This window comes from Cibotium barometz, chromosome 25 (genome assembly GCF_041138505.1).
Source record: "Cibotium barometz isolate CiBa-2024 chromosome 25, ASM4113850v1, whole genome shotgun sequence".
In the NCBI taxonomy this organism is placed as follows: domain Eukaryota; kingdom Viridiplantae; phylum Streptophyta; class Polypodiopsida; order Cyatheales; family Cibotiaceae; genus Cibotium; species Cibotium barometz.
The window spans coordinates 268,634-278,453 of record NC_141070.1 but is presented as its reverse complement, the minus strand read 5'-3'; the positions used below and the strand labels follow the sequence as shown (position 1 = coordinate 278,453).

General features: G+C 43.6%; 1 pseudogene across 1 annotated transcript in view; it reads right to left on the bottom strand.

Moving 5' to 3' along the window:
- Positions 1–1,202: 1,202 nt before the first annotated feature.
- The window catches only part of LOC147624128 (uncharacterized), a 30,885-nt pseudogene continuing 22,267 nt past the window's right edge, over positions 1,203–9,820 (bottom strand). The window contains exon 8 of the transcript XR_015269051.1: positions 1,203–2,054. The product of XR_015269051.1 is annotated as an uncharacterized LOC147624128 (transcript). The remainder of the gene's footprint in view (positions 2,055–9,820) is intronic.

The window sequence follows — 9,820 nt, the reverse complement described above, 5'->3', positions numbered from 1 at the left end:
GCAGCATATGCTTTAGAATATGCAAGGACTATCATTTTATGTTTAATACAACACATTAAGCCAAGATGTAGTCTACGGTGCACTCTGTTTGTAGATTAGGTTGTTCATTAATCATTGTGTCATTATGCTTGTGTATGGTTTAACTCTAAAACCATTATGCTTCCTATTTCTAGTTTTGCCCTAAGCCTAAACCCTAAAAACACACACACACACACACACACATGCAGATTTTACACGAGCCTCTCCTTTAGCCTTTCCAAAGTGGGATAGTGGATACCCATACAAAGTGCCTGGCTAATATTGGCCTTGTGCACGCTTTTTGGTGATTTGTTGCTAAATGGTGTAATGATGATGGGAGTGAGGAGACCTGAAAACTCTATATCACAGTTCTGTAATTTTTGCAATTCTGTGTTGAGGTCCTGGGTGAACATGCGCCTAACACGTTCTAGGCAGCGTGGACAGCCCAATATGGGCATCGGCCCACCACCGAATATTTGTGGGCAAGCCCATGTAAACCCGATAGAAGATTTTCACTTGGCCGACCTGCTTGTACTACCCCTACATAAGATTATTTCTCAGATATCTCATGCGTCAAGGTTTCCCTTCAACACACAGTTGCAAGAATCACTGAAGGCTGAAGATGATTTGCAGCGAGTGCTAGGATGAGTACTTGGTCCAAACAACAGTGCTCGAGGCTGAAATCAGTTTGAGTATCATTTTGTAATTTGGGAAACATTCAGCTGTAACCTTTTCTTGTACATTAATATACAATAGGAGTGTACATTGTGTATGTGCTTTGCACTTTTGAGTTCCGCTACCATCCACTATCATTGATAAACTCTAGCACATAGCACAAGTACATCACAATTGGTATCAGAGAGCCTAACCTTGCTTCAGCTAGATTTGTGCATGTGTGATTCCAGAGTGCAAACAAGGTATACCATAAGCAGTGAGCTTGACCGCTCAAATACATGGACACTATAATTGGGCACCTAGGATACACCAAATTTTTCTTCTCTGGCATCATGTATGTTGACTACTTGTTAGCGTAGAGCCCCTTGGATTCAAGAGTGCACAAAGGGAAGAGCTCTTTTTGGGATTCCTTACTGACCATTGGTTCCTAGTTGTTGGCCATTGTGGACACAAAGGACATTGACAAAGTGCCAAACAATGAAAGAGAACTGAAGTTCACAAATACAGGATGCACAAGAACTGAAGGAAGATCATATATACCAAAAGGTGGTTACAAAGCTGGAGTAGGCAGCACAAGGCATACCGTAGGTGCAGCCAAGATCCCAAAATATGCGGAAAATGAGATGATAAAACTGAGGGCAAAGCCCATGCTCATAAAGCACCTTAAGAGCCCAGTTGGCTGACTGGAGCACAATATGGAACATGCTAAAAAAAGGTGCCAAAAATGTGGAAAAAATCTATTAAAAAAATGGGAAAATTTCCCAAGGTAAGGGAGGTCCTCCAGAGGTGCAGAAACAGCAGGGAAGCACCCAGAACAGTGGAGATGACCACTCCAACACCTCCTCTTCAGCTCCACTGAAGAGGACGGATACCGCGCGTGGAAGTAAGCGATCCAAAGTTGGTCTCGAAAGCTCCTTGGTGAAGATGTTCGCCACATTGTCCCTGGTAGGACATTACTACCGAGTGCCAAGTAGTCACGAACCATATGATAATGAACATCAATGTGCTTGGACTTCGAGTGGAAGAACGGGTTCCGTGCAAGAGCCATGGCACTCTGACTGTCGAAGTAGACAATGGTAGGCATCGGAGGAATGACATAAAGATGATCAAGCAACTGATGAAGCCACAGAAGCTCTTTGACTGTTTCAAAGTAAGTACGATACTCTGCTTCAATTGAAGAATTGGCAACTATAGGTTGCTTCTTCGTTTGCCAAGAAATGAGTCCGGTACCAAGTAAGTAACGATAGCCCATAGTGGACCTCCGGGTATCTGGATCACCTGCCCAGTCAAAATCTGAATATCCAACCAAATCAAGACTAGAGCCATATGAAATCCCATGTGTCAAGGTGTCCTGTATATATCTGAGAACATGAACAGCAGCCTGCCAATGAGAAGTATGTGGTGCTAAAAGAAACAGACTTAGGATACTACTGTTGTAAGCAAGATCAGGCCTAGTAATGGTGAGATGAATAAGCGAGCCGACAAACTTACTGAGTAGGATCATGATAGGGTGGAGAGTCAACGTTTTTACTGAACTTCTGATTTGGCTCCATAGGGCAACATAAAGAGCGATAGTCCTTCATACCAAACCTCTCCAAAATCTAAGAAGCGTACTTTTGTTGAGAGAGAAATATCCCCTGTGGGCACTGCCAAACCTCCATGCCAAGAAAGTAGTGAAGTAGACCAAGATTAGTCATCTCAAAGGTATGATTTAGAAGATCCATAATCATAGTAGTGCGCGGTCGGGGTCGAATAAGATCATCGACATACAAAATGATAATCACAATGTGATCCTCCTCTATCAAAACGTGTGTAGGATTTCTCTCAAAGGAATGAGAGAAAGAAGCGTCGATCGTTTGGTACCATGCCCCGGGGGCCTGTTTAAGGCCATAAAGAGCCTTCCGCAAAGATAAACATGGTCCTCGAAACTATCGCAGATGAAGCCACAGGGTTGTTCAACATATATTTCCTTCTGAAGGTCCCCGTTGAGAAAGGAGGACTTGACAACCATCTGAAAGATGGGCCAAGAGAAGTGAGCAGCAATGGCTTCAGAGATACACTATTTGGGTCACATTGTATCCAAGGATGGTGTAAGAATGGATCCTGCCAAGATAGAAACCATTCGGAATTGGCCAGAGTTGCAAAATGTACATCAAGTACGTAGTTTTCTAGGATTATGTTCATATTATAGGCGTTTCATAAGGCATTTTGCTATGATAGCCACCCCTCTACATGATCTCACGAAGAAGAAAGCCACTTTTAAATGGACTCCAAAGGAGTAGGATGCCTTCTTGCAACTCAAGAATGCTATTATATGTGGACCCGTATTGATTGTTCCCGACTTGCAAAGGTCATTTATAGTGGAATGTGATGCTTGTAGCGATCGTATAGGGGCTGTCCTGAATCAAGAAGGTCATGCAGTTGCATATGAGAGCCGTCGATTGCATGATGCCGAGCTTCATATGGATATCTATGAGAAAGAGCTCTTGGCTGTAATTCATGCCTTAAAGATATGGAAACATTATCTTCTTGGGACTGAATTTGTAGTCAAGACAGATCATCAAAGCTTGAGATACTTTCTATCTCAAACAAAGCTTTCGGAGAAGCAGATGAGAATGGCAAACTTTCTTTCCATGTTTCATTTTCAGATTGTACATACTCCTGGAAAGAAAAATGTGGTGGCAGATGCATTATCCAAGAGGCCTTATGTGGCTGCAGTTTCAGTGGCCTCTCATGGGGACTTATCTGCCATGCAAGATTTGTATCATTTGGATGCTGATTTTTGTCATATATGGACTGATTTGATGGCTGGTCACTCACATCTTATGTGATCAAAGAGGATTATCTTATGAAGGATAATTGCTTATGTGTGGTGAAGGATATGCGTCCAAAGATTATGGAGGAATGTCATGCTCCACCTTATGCTAGTCATAGAGGTATCATGCCTACTACACGCATGATTGAGAGATATTTCTTTTGGCCAAGCATGCGTAAAGACATTGAGGCATATGTACGTGCATGTCTTACTTGCCAAAAGGTGAAATTTGACAGGCAAAAGCCTCTAGGTTTTCTTCAGTCATTGCCTATTCTCTCGCAGCCATGGGAAAGTATTACTATGGACTTTATTATGGACTTGCCTAGATCCCAGCATGGGAATGCTGCTATTTGGACCATTGTGGACAGGTTTAGCAAGCAAGCTCACTTCTTGCCCGTCAAGAAAACCATTAAAGTTGATCATATGGTGAAGCTTTTTCTTGCTAACATCTTCAAGCATCATGGTATGCCTAAGTCCATTGTTGGGGATAGAGATCCCAGGACCACAAGCCTCTTTTGGAGGGCTTTATTTGATAACATGGGCACTAAACTTGAGTTTTCATCAGCTTATCATTCCCAAACGGATGGCCAAAGTAAAGCTGCAAATTCAGCCGTGTTGGATTTGTTGAAGTGTTATGTGGCAGATCAAAAGACTGCAGGAAAGGCCCCGTTTGAGATTATTCATGGCGGCAGAGTGGTCTTGCCACCCATCCTTCGTACAAAGAATGAGATTTTTGCAGCAGCTGATGAGTATGTGCATGACTTGGATGTAGCCTTTGCAACTCACTTTTCTTGGCATTAATGAAGAGTTTATGCTTCCGCAACTCTTCAAACACTGTGGCCAAATGAGTCCTATGCTCCTCCTCATTCTTGGAGAAAACCAAGATGTCGTCAAAGAATACACTTGTGATTTTTCGATGGGGTCGGAATATCCTGTCCATCATGCGATTGAATGTGGCTGGGGCATTGATGAGACCAAAAGACATCACCAAAAATTCATACAATCCAAAAGCTGTCCTGAATGCAGTTTTGTGGACATCCTGTGGCACCACTCGTATCTAGTGATAACCACTCTTTAAATCAATACGGCTGAAACAAGCCGAGCCATCAAGCTTATCCAAAATGTCATCAATACGCGGGATTAGAAATCTATTCTTGATGGTGAGCTTATTTAGAGCTCTATAATCCACACACATGCGGAATGACCCATTTTTCTTTTGAACAAGAAGCACGGGAGAGCAATAAGGTGAGGAACTTGACTGAACCAAACCTTTTTCCAAAAGCTCATTAACCTGCTTCATGATCTCTTCTTGTTGTGCGGCACTCACACGATATGCAGATTTGTTAGGTGGAGAACTACCTGGCACAAGATCTATGCGATGATCCTCGGGCCTTTGAGGAGGTAGTTCACCTGGCAATGCATCAGCAAAACAATCTTTATATGCATGAAGAAAATTCAGCCTATCCTGAGTCAAAACATCCACATTTTGATAACTTGGTTCAATGTTATCACGAACAAAAACCAAGCACGCAGAAAGACTCTTTTTCATTGCTTTATTAATCTGGATGTGAGGATAGAATCCCCTTCCTTGCCAGCATCAATAACATGCATGCGGCCTCTATGCATAAAGGAAATCCTGTTTGTCTTGTACTCTTTGCAGGGCTCAAGCCTGTGATGCCATGGCTTGCCAGCAATACATCACATCCATTAAGCGGTGCAACCAAGAAATGCTCATGATCAAGGTAACCCTGGATATGTATGCGCAACTTCCCAATAAGTGGGGTAACCTGCATCTCTTTGCCAACAAAGACAGCTTCTGCTTCAATTTGAGGCCCCATGTCCTCAACCTCAATACTCAAGGCGGCTGAATAGAGATGAAGTTATTTGTTGCACAATCATCAAACATAAATAGGGCGGGCTGATCCTTGATTTGACTCCATGCTTTGCATACCATCCTCTCTTTTCCATCATGCTTTGTGTTTCCCTGCACATCGGGAACTGCATGCACATTTGCCTTGGTTTGCTTGTCCTCATGCTTCGGTTTACGGTTAGGGCATTGTCTAAACATATGCTCTTTGCTGCCACAAGAAAAGCATTTTCCCTCGGCATATTGCTCCCTTTGCTCGGGGGTCAAGCCAAATTTGTTCTTCTTTGGCCCATGATTCTTAGATGAGGTATTTTCAGCTTTACCTCCCTTCTGGGACTTCCGGAAGCTTTTTTTAGGTGGTTGTCCACCTTTTTGTAGGTTTGGGACAGCCTTCTCTTTGCCCTTAGAACCCCCTTGATCTTGCTTAATTTTGAGCACCAATTGCTCAGTAGCAAGAGCAAAGGCTATAAGCTGTTGCAGAGTGTGTTTCGGGTGCAATTCAATGCCCGAACGATAAGCTGGTTGCAATCCGGAGCGAAACTTCCTCTTTCTTTCATCCTCGGAGATTTGCATAAAGGGAGTTACCTCAAGCAACACTTTCCAAAACTTATTGACATATTGCTGCACACTTTCATTATCTTTTTGCTCAAGTCTATCCCACTTTTGGGTGAGAGTTTGCTCCACATTAGGAGGCAAGAATTGGGCATAAAATTTGTCCTTAAACTCTTTCCAAGTGCAAATGGGGTCTTTGGTGGTCTTTTCAGTGATCCACCAATGGACAGCTGTCCCCTTCAAGAACATGCTTGCATGACGAATTTTGGACTTCTCAGTGAAGTCCTCATCACTAAAAGCAATATCAAACTGTGCCACAAAAGCTAGCACTTAAGAGGCATCATACTCTCCATGAAAGGCATCAAATTTCACAGACTTGTCCCCTGTCTTGAACTCCTTGAGCTTCTTGGGATGTGGTACATGTTCTTCTCTTTTTCTCTTCCCCTTATCAGCTCTCTCTGCATGAGCTTGATGGCAATGTTAGGTGTTCCACTAGCCAAAGTGACATGGGCCTTTGATTCTTGTGGCCCCACTGCATGTGACCTCGCTGAGAAATGCCTTGTCTCACCACGAGACAACTCAATAGGCAAGGTCTTTTGGCTTGCATGCCGACCACTATCCCCATTATGTACATACCTAGAATCCAAATGGCCTTGAGCATGCATAAATCTGTTTCCTCCGCATGGATGGCGAGAGGTGACTGATATTTCTTCTTTATGCAGATATGATCTCAATCCTTGAGAGGCTGGGTCTCCATGCTGCAAACGGGGTGGATTCTTGAACATAAGCTGTCCATCCTCCCCCTCTTTAAGGTCACCCTTGCGGATAAGATAAGAGAGTGCCAGCTCCCTTAGCTTCTTACCCACTTCTCGAGCCATAGACTCAAAAGTCATGTCCACCATAGCATCAGCTTTCTTGGCTTCTATGACACTTTGTACATGGGGGTCCTCATGCAAGAATTTCAGCTGTTGCTCTTTTGCCTGCAAGAGCCTCTTCATGTGCTCCAACTCAGCCCTCAATGCATTGGGCTCTTCCTCGTGCATGGGTTCTTTACCACATGATGGTTGTTCCATGTATGCACTGTCTCTCTGAAGAGGCTTATGCCTTCCATGCAATGCATCGGAATCCCGTGAAGCACTTGATTGGCCCCTCGAATTCAGCACTTCTAATGGGCTGCCCTGGCTGTCCATTGAATTAAGTGTTCGTGCTTGCTTCCGATCTCAAAACTTTGTGTCTCCTCTTGAGAAAGAGAGACGACCGGGCTCTGATACCAATGTGACCACTCCCTACAGGAGGCCTACAGATCGGAAGACAATATACACATATTTAGAACACTTAATTTAACTGTTATTAAACAATGGAAGCAACATCAGCAACACAAATACTAGAAATACTGAAAATACAAATGACACCAGCATTGGGGCCAGAAAGAGCCGGCCTGCATGCATAAATTTATTTTTGCATGACTTGTTTGCGTGTCTTCCTGTTATGCCGTGCCAGTACACTGGACGGGGATGCCCCTAGTGTACCGTGGAATGTTGTTTGTTGTTGACTTGGTGGTGTGGCGTGTGAACAGGTGGTAAGTATTGTCATTTTGCCTCTTTTAAAATGTAAAATCCATAAGCTATGGTTAACTTTAATGTTTATAAGCCAATGTATTCACACACATTTAAAAGGACTGGACATTTCCTTTTGATGGTGCCCATAGTATTAAATTGAGTCTAAGGTTTTGTAACCTTTGATAAGGCTTTTGCATGGAACATTTATTGAAAATTCCCCACATGGTGGGTTGGTGGTTTCTTTCTCTCCATCGCCTGCAGCTTACTCCCCGTCGCCTGTATCTGCCTGAGGCTGCCCACCCTAGAATTTTGCTGTGGTATCCACCTGCTGTACACGCTTGTACCAGCCCTACAATACCTGCTGTACCCACCTGTTGGCTGCTGAACCTGCTGTACACGCTTGTACCAGCCTTGTAGTACCTGCTGTACCCACCTATTGGCTGTTGAACCTGTAGTACCTGCTGTACCCGCCTGTACTAGCCCTGCAGTACCTGTTGTACCCGCTTGTACCAACCCTTTGCTGTATCTGCTGCAAGTATAGGTACCTGCATAGTACATGGTTGGTTGTACCTACACACGTGTGAAGTACCTAATGTGCTCGATTATACATGCTATACAAATTGTACCGGTTGTATCTGGATTGCCAGGTGCTCTCATATTCTTTTTCTCATTTGTATAAATTTGAAATTTGCTAATTTAAATTCAAAAAATGCTTTAAGTTGCGTGGTGCAGGAGCATGGCATGTATATGCTGACCATATTCAGGAAATTCTTCCTAGTGTGGTTAGTATATTTCCTTGTATGGTGTTGTTAACCGCGCTCTTAGAGCTTCTGAGAGCCAGTGAAGATTAGACTCACTAGGGAATTTGGGAGCGAAGCTCATTGGGGAGAACCAGGTCACGTTCCCTCCGCGGTGTACTCTTTGGCCTGCGTCAGTACGAGCGTGCCTGTTGGTGCACGGTCCTGGAAGACCAGTGAAAGGAAGGTGTCCACCCGGTGAAGGTGGGAATGAGCCTATGATTTGGGGCTACTCTACCTAACACCTCTTCATCGACTTGAACCAGTTCTTTTTGGTTGTTTTCACTTCCTTGTGGAGAAATCTGGCCTGTCAGGCCCATGACACTTGTACAAATATAAATACTCCAAGAAATACAATATATATATATGTATGTATGTATGTATGTATGTATGTATGTATGTATGTATGCGAATGCTCCTGATGGAGCGATATTAGCCGGAATATTTGTTTATGATGCTTTGTAATTTGTCATACCAAACGTGCATACTATTTGCTCAGTTTTCTCATGGGCTTGATAACTATGGACTTTCAAAAATTTATCAATTAGTTTAAGTTGATACAATTCCCTTTGGTTTTGACAAAGTTTAATCTGCTACATTTGAATGAAAGTCACGAACATAATTGAGATTCGATTGACATTCACCCATTTCAAACAAAGTTTTTCCCTTCACTCTCGAAACTCGAATGTCTTCGATTACGGGCAATACTTCTAGTACGGGCATGGGACAAGCTCCTACATATTTATCAATAAGGTCCCTCTCAGATGTTCAGTTCCCCACCAAATAAGCTAATTGCAACGGATGGGTATGCGCTTTTTCCCTAATTGATGCAGCGATGCACGAATAGTGGACGAAATCTCCCTTTCATGAAACTTGTACAAGAGGTTCCTGTCGGGCACAAAACTGGCGTGACAAATATAAATAAATATGTCCTGGTCTTCCTATTATGGAGTGACAGTCCCATAGGTAAGACACCATCCTGGCTATACACAGGTGGTACCAACACGCTTCCGTCTATAGAACACGAAGCAAATCACACACAGGTGACACAAAACTAGTTCCCGTCCATGTGACGCAGCACTGGTCGTACACGGGTGGCACTGATCTGGCTCTCGTCCATGTGACACCATAAAACTGGCCCTTTCACATGGGACACTAACCTGGGCCCATGTGAACATGGCAGAAATCTGGCCGCTCTATGGAGTGACACTCCCATAGAAGTGGCTCCAGAAATGGAGATGGACCAAATGGTGACAGTGACCGCAGTCATAGGTCTGCTCAAATCCATATGGACAAGCTGAAGAGCGGTGGAAGCCCTAAAAGAGAACTCCTATGGAAATGAATCTCGATGTTGCTTGCCTAGTAGACAAGCTAAGCAGATGCCAAACATCCAAGGTAGTCGAGGCAAGCCTTCCACCATTTGGCGGGAGACAAGAAGCTCTAGTGAAGAGAAGGGAAGATTCCCATAACGGGCATCCAAAGAGTAGTATCCTCCTATGTAAGAAGAGCCTGATGACAAGCTAGAAGTTGGACCAGA